Source organism: Topomyia yanbarensis, chromosome 1, assembly GCF_030247195.1.
Source record: "Topomyia yanbarensis strain Yona2022 chromosome 1, ASM3024719v1, whole genome shotgun sequence".
In the NCBI taxonomy this organism is placed as follows: Eukaryota; Metazoa; Arthropoda; class Insecta; order Diptera; family Culicidae; genus Topomyia; species Topomyia yanbarensis.
Window position 1 is genome coordinate 129,585,477 of NC_080670.1, and position 14,101 is coordinate 129,599,577.

The following is a 14,101-nucleotide window of genomic DNA, read 5'->3' on the forward strand; positions in this document are numbered from 1 at the left end:
CAAAAGTCCTGATGATGTTTTCAACAACAGGTTACCAATGTACGGATCAGATAATTGTTATTGTAATACTGAATTAAATCAGTCTGCATCAATAAATTTTCAATTGCAATCCAATATATTTTTTGGGTGTGGTAGGGAGGGAAGTTGTTAAACCCCAAAACCTTCTCTTGGCTACGCCGTTGCTTGGAGTTATTTACTTCACTTTCATTGTCCGATATGTTTCCGATCGATCCGTTGGTTATAAGTTAGAAAAATTGCAGTCAGACGGTTCGTACAAATGAACATTTTTGCACTGATAAGGTATCAAGTTCCTTCCAGACAACTTGGAAGTGTTCGGTGATTATTTCTAGCGGTTGTAGATAGAAAAATGAAATACAAAATTCTTTTTATCGTAATAATGTTTGGCTTATTTCAATGGATTATTACTATATTGAACAATAAATGGGCGACAAAAGGTAATCCACAAACAACAAGCCATAACTTTTAAAGTATTCAAAATAGATATTTTATGTCTTCAGTAAAGTTATTCGCAAAAGTAAGAGCTACAAATTTGCTGAAGGCATCATTTCGATATAACCACTTCCAAGAAAATTTGTGATAATATCTCACTCATAGGGAGATTAATCAGTAAAAGCACAATACCAAAAGAAAGGGCGTATTGCCTCCATTAAATTCTCCGAAGATACTATTGACCTAAAATAAGCCGTTTTGGCGTTAATAATAGATTACATGTTTTTGGTCATATTTCTGGCAATGGGAAATGATAAAAATCTTTCGTCCGCATTCAATGTTAAATATCTCTTTTGATAATGGTCCGATTTCAACAATCTATAGCTTGTTTGAAAGGTATTCGTTGAAGCTGTCTAAAAACATATAAAGTGTTAATCTATGTTGTCAATTTCGGCAGATAATTTAAAAAAAACTGCAAAAAACGCCATTTTTACACATTCAAACATTCATATCTTGGAAACTAAACATCAGAATCAAAAACAAATTAATAGCGTTCATACTGTTTTTTAGTTCTTTCATTTAAAATTGGTTTGGATAAGATCGGTTCAGCCATTGCTGAGAAACACGAATGAGAATTTGTCCGTTACATACACACACACACACAGACACACACACACACACACACAGACATTGTCCCAAATCGTCGAGCTGAGTCGATTGGTATATAAGACTCGGCCCTCCGGGCCTCGGAAAAAATCTTGAAAGTTTGAGCGAATTCTATACATTTCTTTTATAAGAAATGTAAAAAGTAACCTGAAACATACCAAATCTATTTCTACCGAAGAAAAAAACATTGGACATCTTATTCGTGACTTATTTACCAAGGAAATAACCTATAACCCTGTGAAGAGGGAGGGGGTAAATAAAATGAAAATTTTGCGTTACATCATTGATAGTTGCCCTGTTTGTATTTTAGAACTTACAGATAAAGCTTCGTTTGTGGGGAAATCTACTAAAAAGCTTCGGTTGCCGATTTCTTTCCAATTGATACTATAAATTTATAAAAAAAAATCATTACATTACTCATACTAGCAACAAGAAGCGCCAAAATATTGCACCCTTATAATAAATCATGATAAAAGAATGATTTCGTTTCGAAAACTACGTACTATATTTCTTTTGAGCTTTATGACTTTATGCTATGAATATATGCCAGCAATCAGTTTGCACAAATCAATCTAATGATTATTTACCTCTGGCACATGGGCGGATATTTCCTAAAATCTTATAGCGTGTTGCCTGTTTTTCATGGATATTTTTTGTCCTAATTTTTACACGGTTTTCAAAATACCACGTTTTTTTAACATAATGATTCCTTTCAAGTAATAGTTGATAGACCAAAAAGTATTGAATCCACGAATATGAGGTTTGGTTTTTTGAACTATGCGAAATATGGTTATATTCAAAATCGTAAAAAAAATCTAGTGCCAAATTTCGGTACGTAACTTGAACAGTTATTTCAACGGATATCTAAGTGAAATCCCAACGTTTAGAGCTGAAGAACTACTTCTACTAACACAAAGCGTCTATCTAGGTCGAGACTCGACAGAACAGACTAGCTATTGGAACCAGTGATTTTCCTATTTCTTACCTCCTGATCAGGGTATATATTATTACCATCTTATTATCATATTATATAGACAAAATGTTAACGAAACTGATTTATACCGCAAGTAATGCACTGGTACTATGAGCCAGTATGTCCAGTTGGACACCGACCAGTAAGTATGGACACCGACCAAGAAAGATCTTTGAAATTAGTAAGATTAGTTATACGGTAGAATAGTATTTTGATCTAAATATTTTCATACTACATAGAACAAGTTGTGTGTCATGAACAGTCCATTACAACTTTATCGTTGAGTTTCAATAATTATCTATCAAAAACAAAACCTTGGTACTAACATTATTTTACAGTGCGATTACAGGGTTAGTATTGCGACCCTACTTATCACTAAGAGTTCCTTCTGGCTGGGGCTCGAGCATACGCCGAGTGACTTCTAAGGTCATCTGAGGCTTTAGCCATTGAACCGCCAGACTAGGGCATTTACAATTACGTACATGTTTTTTGAGGTTTTTAAAACACAAACAAGCATTCTATTAAATTGAACTTTCGAAAGAAATGTTGAAATTACTTGTTGTTAGTTTTTTGTCTAAAAACATTTAAAAAGTTAGTTGGGAAACTTCACATCCCAAACGATCTAGTGTCGTATACCATTCAGGTAGTACAAACTTTCTCGGTTGTGGTCCATTAAGAGGTAGATAACAGTCTATTATCTCTCTCTGGACTAAATCAGCCTGGATGCCGTGTCGCTGGAGTCCTGCTCTCACGTCGTGGAAGGCAGCAGAAATAGGAGTCCCAAGTTAACCTCTAGCTGAAAACCAAAAGGCTGGAAAGACTAAAATAAGTCGGTAAACAGAGCATAATTGACCTTTCCATTGCTGTGTCAACCGAAGCTCTAACATAATGGATGATTTTATGATTTTGTTGGCTATTTTCGGCAAATTTGAGACTAAGAGAAACGAAAGCATGGACATGGACATGATCAAAAGGAAATGTGAAGAAACAAATAAACAAATAAACAAATAAACCGTTTGCGGAAATATAGGTGTTACATAAACTTAAGAACTTGGCATTGGTCATTAGCGATCTAGACCCGCAAATACAAAGAATGTTGAACCCATTTTAATAATCATTACAGTACCTATTTATATGAAAATTTACTGTGGGATCGCACTCTTCAACCTGTATCTCCGAAAGCGGAAGTCCGTGCAGTAAAAAAATTAACAGCAGCTTGTGGCAGCGCTATACCGTTCGTTTGAAACAAAGTTTTTCCATATCGGCTCAACCATGTCTTCCTCCTCATACTCACACAAACATACACAATGTATTAGCGACAGTCCGAAGTTACACGGGTCAAGCAGCGTGCTAGCAAAAGCAACGGATGAGGGGAAATAAAAACGAGCAATCGTTGGACAAATGGGAATTCGGTGTCTAGCTTCTTTGCCAGGAACTATCACGTTGATTGCGACAAAACAATGAGCCCACTGGCTCTAAGTCGATGTGGAACCTCAATGGCTCAACAAATGCAAGAGCCCGCGAGTTAAGAAAAGAGCAGGTACAAGAACACAATCCTTCCCTAAGTAATATCTACAGAAGCTGTAGATTTAGTCAGTTGGTGTAATGGGGAAAGAACAGTATGAATCCGACAGTACCAAGTCGTTTAAAGTTGCGCACTCGAGAGTAACAAACTCTGACATTTTCTGATCTCGACGATCTTTCTCGTAGGTTATATGGTATACGGTACTCGGGCCTCCGAGACTAGACTGGAAAGTCGATTTGAAGTGATTGGAAAGCCTTTCTCTATATCAGAATGGCAAAGAGGGGAGACATAATGCTGCACCAAAGTAATGAGACCCGAAAAAGTTGCGTGTAAGAATCACAGAGGATATGAAAATTTCCGGAATCAAATTCAGGACGGCTTTCAAAGCAAATGTGGGACATTTCAGCGTGAATGTAACCACCAAACGAAGCTAGTCGCAGTATAATTCGAAATATACGCCGGAAGATTTCTTCGAAAATTGGGTTTCTAAACTACAACTGGACTGTAAAATAAAACATTACGGCTAAAACGCGAGTCTGCAAGCTATACGACAAGGATCTGACCAAATTCAACAAGTTTGACTTCAAACTGCTACAAGATGGGTTGACCAGCAGCTTGAGCAGAGGCTAATGGCGCATATCAATCTTTGAATTCGAATTTTCTTTCGAGAGAAATAAAAATCGCGAAATCCATAATATTTTCTCCTATTAGCGTTTTATTCAAAACCGAACGGATTGGAAGATATTTCTAATTTCAAGCGCTCCATCCTAAATATCTCGGGCTGCACTAGTTTTGTAGCATCTTGCCTTTGTCTTGTCTTTGTCTTGTCTTTGTCTTGTCTTTGTCTTGTCTTTGTCTTGTCTTTGTCTTGTCTTTGTCTTGTCTTTGTCTTGTCTTTGTCTTGTCTTTGTCTTGTCTTTGTCTTGTCTTTGTCTTGTCTTTGTCTTGTCTTTGTCTTGTCTTTGTCTTGTCTTTGTCTTGTCTTTGTCTTGTCTTTGTCTTGTCTTTGTCTTGTCTTTGTCTTGTCTTTGTCTTGTCTTTGTCTTGTCTTTGTCTTGTCTTTGTCTTGTCTTTGTCTTGTCTTTGTCTTGTCTTTGTCTTGTCTTTGTCTTGTCTTTGTCTTGTCTTTGTCTTGTCTTTGTCTTGTCTTTGTCTTGTCTTTGTCTTGTCTTTGTCTTGTCTTTGTCTTGTCTTTGTCTTGTCTTTGTCTTGTCTTTGTCTTGTCTTTGTCTTGTCTTTGTCTTGTCTTTGTCTTGTCTTTGTCTTGTCTTTGTCTTGTCTTTGTCTTGTCTTTGTCTTGTCTTTATCTTGTCTTTGTCTTGTCTTTGTCTTGTCTTTGTCTTGTCTTTGTCTTGTCTTTGTCTTGTCTTTGTCTTGTCTTTGTCTTGTCTTTGTCTTGTCTTTGTCTTGTCTTTGTCTTGTCTTTGTCTTGTCTTTGTCTTGTCTTTGTCTTGTCTTTGTCTTGTCTTTGTCTTGTCTTTGTCTTGTCTTTGTCTTGTCTTTGTCTTGTCTTTGTCTTGTCTTTGTCTTGTCTTTGTCTTGTCTTTGTCTTGTCTTTGTCTTGTCTTTGTCTTGTCTTTGTCTTGTCTTTGTCTTGTCTTTGTCTTGTCTTTGTCTTGTCTTTGTCTTGTCTTTGTCTTGTCTTTGTCTTGTCTTTGTCTTGTCTTTGTCTTGTCTTTGTCTTGTCTTTGTCTTGTCTTTGTCTTGTCTTTGTCTTGTCTTTGTCTTGTCTTTGTCTTGTCTTTGTCTTGTCTTTGTCTTGTCTTTGTCTTGTCTTTGTCTTGTCTTTGTCTTGTCTTTGTCTTGTCTTTGTCTTGTCTTTGTCTTGTCTTTGTCTTGTCTTTGTCTTGTCTTTGTCTTGTCTTTGTCTTGTCTTTGTCTTGTCTTTGTCTTGTCTTTGTCTTGTCTTTGTCTTGTCTTTGTCTTGTCTTTGTCTTGTCTTTGTCTTGTCTTTGTCTTGTCTTTGTCTTGTCTTTGTCTTGTCTTTGTCTTGTCTTTGTCTTGTCTTTGTCTTGTCTTTGTCTTGTCTTTGTCTTGTCTTTGTCTTGTCTTTGTCTTGTCTTTGTCTTGTCTTTGTCTTGTCTTTGTCTTGTCTTTGTCTTGTCTTTGTCTTGTCTTTGTCTTGTCTTTGTCTTGTCTTTGTCTTGTCTTTGTCTTGTCTTTGTCTTGTCTTTGTCTTGTCTTTGTCTTGTCTTTGTCTTGTCTTTGTCTTGTCTTTGTCTTGTCTTTGTCTTGTCTTTGTCTTGTCTTTGTCTTGTCTTTGTCTTGTCTTTGTCTTGTCTTTGTCTTGTCTTTGTCTTGTCTTTGTCTTGTCTTTGTCTTGTCTTTGTCTTGTCTTTGTCTTGTCTTTGTCTTGTCTTTGTCTTGTCTTTGTCTTGTCTTTGTCTTGTCTTTGTCTTGTCTTTGTCTTGTCTTTGTCTTGTCTTTGTCTTGTCTTTGTCTTGTCTTTGTCTTGTCTTTGTCTTGTCTTTGTCTTGTCTTTGTCTTGTCTTTGTCTTGTCTTTGTCTTGTCTTTGTCTTGTCTTTGTCTTGTCTTTGTCTTGTCTTTGTCTTGTCTTTGTCTTGTCTTTGTCTTGTCTTTGTCTTGTCTTTGTCTTGTCTTTGTCTTGTCTTTGTCTTGTCTTTGTCTTGTCTTTGTCTTGTCTTTGTCTTGTCTTTGTCTTGTCTTTGTCTTGTCTTTGTCTTGTCTTTGTCTTGTCTTTGTCTTGTCTTTGTCTTGTCTTTGTCTTGTCTTTGTCTTGTCTTTGTCTTGTCTTTGTCTTGTCTTTGTCTTGTCTTTGTCTTGTCTTTGTCTTGTCTTTGTCTTGTCTTTGTCTTGTCTTTGTCTTGTCTTTGTCTTGTCTTTGTCTTGTCTTTGTCTTGTCTTTGTCTTGTCTTTGTCTTGTCTTTGTCTTGTCTTTGTCTTGTCTTTGTCTTGTCTTTGTCTTGTCTTTGTCTTGTCTTTGTCTTGTCTTTGTCTTGTCTTTGTCTTGTCTTTGTCTTGTCTTTGTCTTGTCTTTGTCTTGTCTTTGTCTTGTCTTTGTCTTGTCTTTGTCTTGTCTTTGTCTTGTCTTTGTCTTGTCTTTGTCTTGTCTTTGTCTTGTCTTTGTCTTGTCTTTGTCTTGTCTTTGTCTTGTCTTTGTCTTGTCTTTGTCTTGTCTTTGTCTTGTCTTTGTCTTGTCTTTGTCTTGTCTTTGTCTTGTCTTTGTCTTGTCTTTGTCTTGTCTTTGTCTTGTCTTTGTCTTGTCTTTGTCTTGTCTTTGTCTTGTCTTTGTCTTGTCTTTGTCTTGTCTTTGTCTTGTCTTTGTCTTGTCTTTGTCTTGTCTTTGTCTTGTCTTTGTCTTGTCTTTGTCTTGTCTTTGTCTTGTCTTTGTCTTGTCTTTGTCTTGTCTTTGTCTTGTCTTTGTCTTGTCTTTGTCTTGTCTTTGTCTTGTCTTTGTCTTGTCTTTGTCTTGTCTTTGTCTTGTCTTTGTCTTGTCTTTGTCTTGTCTTTGTCTTGTCTTTGTCTTGTCTTTGTCTTGTCTTTGTCTTGTCTTTGTCTTGTCTTTGTCTTGTCTTTGTCTTGTCTTTGTCTTGTCTTTGTCTTGTCTTTGTCTTGTCTTTGTCTTGTCTTTGTCTTGTCTTTGTCTTGTCTTTGTCTTGTCTTTGTCTTGTCTTTGTCTTGTCTTTGTCTTGTCTTTGTCTTGTCTTTGTCTTGTCTTTGTCTTGTCTTTGTCTTGTCTTTGTCTTGTCTTTGTCTTGTCTTTGTCTTGTCTTTGTCTTGTCTTTGTCTTGTCTTTGTCTTGTCTTTGTCTTGTCTTTGTCTTGTCTTTGTCTTGTCTTTGTCTTGTCTTTGTCTTGTCTTTGTCTTGTCTTTGTCTTGTCTTTGTCTTGTCTTTGTCTTGTCTTTGTCTTGTCTTTGTCTTGTCTTTGTCTTGTCTTTGTCTTGTCTTTGTCTTGTCTTTGTCTTGTCTTTGTCTTGTCTTTGTCTTGTCTTTGTCTTGTCTTTGTCTTGTCTTTGTCTTGTCTTTGTCTTGTCTTTGTCTTGTCTTTGTCTTGTCTTTGTCTTGTCTTTGTCTTGTCTTTGTCTTGTCTTTGTCTTGTCTTTGTCTTGTCTTTGTCTTGTCTTTGTCTTGTCTTTGTCTTGTCTTTGTCTTGTCTTTGTCTTGTCTTTGTCTTGTCTTTGTCTTGTCTTTGTCTTGTCTTTGTCTTGTCTTTGTCTTGTCTTTGTCTTGTCTTTGTCTTGTCTTTGTCTTGTCTTTGTCTTGTCTTTGTCTTGTCTTTGTCTTGTCTTTGTCTTGTCTTTGTCTTGTCTTTGTCTTGTCTTTGTCTTGTCTTTGTCTTGTCTTTGTCTTGTCTTTGTCTTGTCTTTGTCTTGTCTTTGTCTTGTCTTTGTCTTGTCTTTGTCTTGTCTTTGTCTTGTCTTTGTCTTGTCTTTGTCTTGTCTTTGTCTTGTCTTTGTCTTGTCTTTGTCTTGTCTTTGTCTTGTCTTTGTCTTGTCTTTGTCTTGTCTTTGTCTTGTCTTTGTCTTGTCTTTGTCTTGTCTTTGTCTTGTCTTTGTCTTGTCTTTGTCTTGTCTTTGTCTTGTCTTTGTCTTGTCTTTGTCTTGTCTTTGTCTTGTCTTTGTCTTGTCTTTGTCTTGTCTTTGTCTTGTCTTTGTCTTGTCTTTGTCTTGTCTTTGTCTTGTCTTTGTCTTGTCTTTGTCTTGTCTTTGTCTTGTCTTTGTCTTGTCTTTGTCTTGTCTTTGTCTTGTCTTTGTCTTGTCTTTGTCTTGTCTTTGTCTTGTCTTTGTCTTGTCTTTGTCTTGTCTTTGTCTTGTCTTTGTCTTGTCTTTGTCTTGTCTTTGTCTTGTCTTTGTCTTGTCTTTGTCTTGTCTTGTCTTTGTCTTGTCTTTGTCTTGTCTTTGTCTTGTCTTTGTCTTGTCTTTATCTTGTCTTTGTCTTGTCTTTGTCTTGTCTTTGTCTTGTCTTTGTCTTGTCTTTGTCTTGTCTTTGTCTTGTCTTTGTCTTGTCTTTGTCTTGTCTTTGTCTTGTCTTTGTCTTGTCTTTGTCTTGTCTTTGTCTTGTCTTTGTCTTGTCTTTGTCTTGTCTTTGTCTTGTCTTTGTCTTGTCTTTGTCTTGTCTTTGTCTTGTCTTTGTCTTGTCTTTGTCTTGTCTTTGTCTTGTCTTTGTCTTGTCTTTGTCTTGTCTTTGTCTTGTCTTTGTCTTGTCTTTACTTTGTCTTGTCTTTGTCTTGTCTTTGTCTTGTCTTTGTCTTGTCTTTGTCTTGTCTTTGTCTTGTCTTTGTCTTGTCTTTGTCTTGTCTTTGTCTTGTCTTTGTCTTGTCTTTGTCTTGTCTTTGTCTTGTCTTTGTCTTGTCTTTGTCTTGTCTTTGTCTTGTCTTTGTCTTGTCTTTGTCTTGTCTTTGTCTTGTCTTTGTCTTGTCTTTGTCTTGTCTTTGTCTTGTCTTTGTCTTGTCTTTGTCTTGTCTTTGTCTTGTCTTTGTCTTGTCTTTGTCTTGTCTTTGTCTTGTCTTTGTCTTGTCTTTGTCTTGTCTTTGTCTTGTCTTTGTCTTGTCTTTGTCTTGTCTTTGTCTTGTCTTTGTCTTGTCTTTGTCTTGTCTTTGTCTTGTCTTTGTCTTGTCTTTGTCTTGTCTTTGTCTTGTCTTTGTCTTGTCTTTGTCTTGTCTTTGTCTTGTCTTTGTCTTGTCTTTGTCTTGTCTTTGTCTTGTCTTTGTCTTGTCTTTGTCTTGTCTTTGTCTTGTCTTTGTCTTGTCTTTGTCTTGTCTTTGTCTTGTCTTTGTCTTGTCTTTGTCTTGTCTTTGTCTTGTCTTTGTCTTGTCTTGTCTTGTCTTGTCTTTGTCTTGTCTTTGTCTTGTCTTTGTCTTGTCTTTGTCTTGTCTTTGTCTTGTCTTTGTCTTGTCTTTGTCTTGTCTTTGTCTTGTCTTTGTCTTGTCTTTGTCTTGTCTTTGTCTTGTCTTTGTCTTGTCTTTGTCTTGTCTTTGTCTTGTCTTTGTCTTGTCTTTGTCTTGTCTTTGTCTTGTCTTTGTCTTGTCTTTGTCTTGTCTTTGTCTTGTCTTTGTCTTGTCTTTGTCTTGTCTTTGTCTTGTCTTTGTCTTGTCTTTGTCTTGTCTTTGTCTTGTCTTTGTCTTGTCTTTGTCTTGTCTTTGTCTTGTCTTTGTCTTGTCTTTGTCTTGTCTTTGTCTTGTCTTTGTCTTGTCTTTGTCTTGTCTTTGTCTTGTCTTTGTCTTGTCTTTGTCTTGTCTTTGTCTTGTCTTTGTCTTGTCTTTGTCTTGTCTTTGTCTTGTCTTTGTCTTGTCTTTGTCTTGTCTTTGTCTTGTCTTTGTCTTGTCTTTGTCTTGTCTTTGTCTTGTCTTTGTCTTGTCTTTGTCTTGTCTTTGTCTTGTCTTTGTCTTGTCTTTGTCTTGTCTTTGTCTTGTCTTTGTCTTGTCTTTGTCTTGTCTTTGTCTTGTCTTTGTCTTGTCTTTGTCTTGTCTTTGTCTTGTCTTTGTCTTGTCTTTGTCTTGTCTTTGTCTTGTCTTTGTCTTGTCTTTGTCTTGTCTTTGTCTTGTCTTTGTCTTGTCTTTGTCTTGTCTTTGTCTTGTCTTTGTCTTGTCTTTGTCTTGTCTTTGTCTTGTCTTTGTCTTGTCTTTGTCTTGTCTTTGTCTTGTCTTTGTCTTGTCTTTGTCTTGTCTTTGTCTTGTCTTTGTCTTGTCTTTGTCTTGTCTTTGTCTTGTCTTTGTCTTGTCTTTGTCTTGTCTTTGTCTTGTCTTTGTCTTGTCTTTGTCTTGTCTTTGTCTTGTCTTTGTCTTGTCTTTGTCTTGTCTTTGTCTTGTCTTTGTCTTGTCTTTGTCTTGTCTTTGTCTTGTCTTTGTCTTGTCTTTGTCTTGTCTTTGTCTTGTCTTTGTCTTGTCTTTGTCTTGTCTTTGTCTTGTCTTTGTCTTGTCTTTGTCTTGTCTTTGTCTTGTCTTTGTCTTGTCTTTGTCTTGTCTTTGTCTTGTCTTTGTCTTGTCTTTGTCTTGTCTTTGTCTTGTCTTTGTCTTGTCTTTGTCTTGTCTTTGTCTTGTCTTTGTCTTGTCTTTGTCTTTGTCTTGTCTTTGTCTTGTCTTTGTCTTGTCTTTGTCTTGTCTTTGTCTTGTCTTTGTCTTGTCTTTGTCTTGTCTTTGTCTTGTCTTTGTCTTGTCTTTGTCTTGTCTTTGTCTTGTCTTTGTCTTGTCTTTGTCTTGTCTTTGTCTTGTCTTTGTCTTGTCTTTGTCTTGTCTTTGTCTTGTCTTTGTCTTGTCTTTGTCTTGTCTTTGTCTTGTCTTTGTCTTGTCTTTGTCTTGTCTTTGTCTTGTCTTTGTCTTGTCTTTGTCTTGTCTTTGTCTTGTCTTTGTCTTGTCTTTGTCTTGTCTTTGTCTTGTCTTTGTCTTGTCTTTGTCTTGTCTTTGTCTTGTCTTTGTCTTGTCTTTGTCTTGTCTTTGTCTTGTCTTTGTCTTGTCTTTGTCTGTCTTTGTCTTGTCTTTGTCTTGTCTTGTCTTTGTCTTGTCTTTGTCTTGTCTTTGTCTTGTCTTTGTCTTGTCTTTGTCTTGTCTTTGTCTTGTCTTTGTCTTGTCTTTGTCTTGTCTTTGTCTTGTCTTTGTCTTGTCTTTGTCTTGTCTTTGTCTTGTCTTTGTCTTGTCTTTGTCTTGTCTTTGTCTTGTCTTTGTCTTGTCTTTGTCTTGTCTTTGTCTTGTCTTTGTCTTGTCTTTGTCTTGTCTTTGTCTTGTCTTTGTCTTGTCTTTGTCTTGTCTTTGTCTTGTCTTTGTCTTGTCTTTGTCTTGTCTTTGTCTTGTCTTTGTCTTGTCTTTGTCTTGTCTTTGTCTTGTCTTTGTCTTGTCTTTGTCTTGTCTTTGTCTTGTCTTTGTCTTGTCTTTGTCTTGTCTTTGTCTTGTCTTTGTCTTGTCTTTGTCTTGTCTTTGTCTTGTCTTTGTCTTGTCTTTGTCTTGTCTTTGTCTTGTCTTTGTCTTGTCTTTGTCTTGTCTTTGTCTTGTCTTTGTCTTGTCTTTGTCTTGTCTTTGTCTTGTCTTTGTCTTGTCTTTGTCTTGTCTTTGTCTTGTCTTTGTCTTGTCTTTGTCTTGTCTTTGTCTTGTCTTTGTCTTGTCTTTGTCTTGTCTTTGTCTTGTCTTTGTCTTGTCTTTGTCTTGTCTTTGTCTTGTCTTTGTCTTGTCTTTGTCTTGTCTTTGTCTTGTCTTTGTCTTGTCTTTGTCTTGTCTTTGTCTTGTCTTTGTCTTGTCTTTGTCTTGTCTTTGTCTTGTCTTTGTCTTGTCTTTGTCTTGTCTTTGTCTTGTCTTTGTCTTGTCTTTGTCTTGCCTTTGTCTTGTCTTTGTCTTGTCTTTGTCTTGTCTTTGTCTTGTCTTTTCTTTGTCTTGTCTTTGTCTTGTCTTTGTCTTGTCTTTGTCTTGTCTTTGTCTTGTCTTTGTCTTGTCTTTGTCTTGTCTTTGTCTTGTCTTTGTCTTGTCTTTGTCTTGTCTTTGTCTTGTCTTTGTCTTGTCTTTGTCTTGTCTTTGTCTTGTCTTTGTCTTGTCTTTGTCTTGTCTTTGTCTTGTCTTTGTCTTGTCTTTGTCTTGTCTTTGTCTTGTCTTTGTCTTGTCTTTGTCTTGTCTTTGTCTTGTCTTTGTCTTGTCTTTGTCTTGTCTTTGTCTTGTCTTGTCTTTGTCTTGTCTTTGTCTTGTCTTTGTCTTGTCTTTGTCTTGTCTTTGTCTTGTCTTTGTCTTGTCTTTGTCTTGTCTTTGTCTTGTCTTTGTCTTGTCTTTGTCTTGTCTTTGTCTTGTCTTGTCTGTCTTGTCTTGTCTTTGTCTTGTCTTTGTCTTGTCTTTGTCTTGTCTTTGTCTTGTCTTTGTCTTGTCTTTGTCTTGTCTTTGTCTTGTCTTTGTCTTGTCTTTGTCTTGTCTTTGTCTTGTCTTTGTCTTGTCTTTGTCTTGTCTTTGTCTTGTCTTTGTCTTGTCTTTGTCTTGTCTTTGTCTTGTCTTTGTCTTGTCTTTGTCTTGTCTTTGTCTTGTCTTTGTCTTGTCTTTGTCTTGTCTTTGTCTTGTCTTTGTCTTGTCTTTGTCTTGTCTTTGTCTTGTCTTTGTCTTGTCTTTGTCTTGTCTTTGTCTTGTCTTTGTCTTGTCTTTGTCTTGTCTTTGTCTTGTCTTTGTCTTGTCTTTGTCTTGTCTTTGTCTTGTCTTTGTCTTGTCTTTGTCTTGTCTTTGTCTTGTCTTTGTCTTGTCTTTGTCTTGTCTTTGTCTTGTCTTTGTCTTGTCTTTGTCTTGTCTTTGTCTTGTCTTTGTCTTGTCTTTGTCTTGTCTTTGTCTTGTCTTTGTCTTGTCTTTGTCTTGTCTTTGTCTTTGTCTTGTCTTTGTCTTGTCTTTGTCTTGTCTTTGTCTTGTCTTTGTCTTGTCTTTGTCTTGTCTTTGTCTTGTCTTTGTCTTGTCTTTGTCTTGTCTTTGTCTTGTCTTTGTCTTGTCTTTGTCTTGTCTTTGTCTTGTCTTTGTCTTGTCTTTGTCTTGTCTTTGTCTTGTCTTTGTCTTGTCTTTGTCTTGTCTTTGTCTTGTCTTTGTCTTGTCTTTGTCTTGTCTTTGTCTTGTCTTTGTCTTGTCTTTGTCTTGTCTTTGTCTTGTCTTTGTCTTGTCTTTGTCTTGTCTTTGTCTTGTCTTTGTCTTGTCTTTGTCTTGTCTTTGTCTTGTCTTTGTCTTGTCTTTGTCTTGTCTTTGTCTTGTCTTTGTCTTGTCTTTGTCTTGTCTTTGTCTTGTCTTTGTCTTGTCTTTGTCTTGTCTTTGTCTTGTCTTTGTCTTGTCTTTGTCTTGTCTTTGTCTTGTCTTTGTCTTGTCTTTGTCTTGTCTTTGTCTTGTCTTTGTCTTGTCTTTGTCTTGTCTTTGTCTTGTCTTTGTCTTGTCTTTGTCTTGTCTTTGTCTTGTCTTTGTCTTGTCTTTGTCTTGTCTTTGTCTTGTCTTTGTCTTGTCTTTGTCTTGTCTTTGTCTTGTCTTTGTCTTGTCTTTGTCTTGTCTTTGTCTTGTCTTTGTCTTGTCTTTGTCTTGTCTTTGTCTTGTCTTTGTCTTGTCTTTGTCTTGTCTTTGTCTTGTCTTTGTCTTGTCTTTGTCTTGTCTTTGTCTTGTCTTTGTCTTGTCTTTGTCTTGTCTTTGTCTTGTCTTTGTCTTGTCTTTGTCTTGTCTTTGTCTTGTCTTTGTCTTGTCTTTGTCTTGTCTTTGTCTTGTCTTTGTCTTGTCTTTGTCTTGTCTTTGTCTTGTCTTTGTCTTGTCTTGTCTTTGTCTTGTCTTTGTCTTGTCTTTGTCTTGTCTTTGTCTTGTCTTTGTCTTGTCTTTGTCTTGTCTTTGTCTTGTCTTTGTCTTGTCTTTGTCTTGTCTTTGTCTTGTCTTTGTCTTGTCTTTGTCTTGTCTTTGTCTTGTCTTTGTCTTGTCTTTGTCTTGTCTTTGTCTTGTCTTTGTCTTGTCTTTGTCTTGTCTTTGTCTTGTCTTTGTCTTGTCTTTGTCTTGTCTTTGTCTTGTCTTTGTCTTGTCTTTGTCTTGTCTTTGTCTTGTCTTTGTCTTGTCTA

At 36.4% G+C, this 14,101-nt stretch overlaps 1 protein-coding gene across 4 annotated transcripts in view; it reads left to right on the forward strand.

Annotated features, from left to right (window-relative positions):
* The window catches only part of LOC131687251 (UNC93-like protein MFSD11), a 157,065-nt gene that overhangs the window by 60,760 nt on the left and 82,204 nt on the right, over positions 1-14,101 (forward strand). The window lies entirely within an intron of this gene.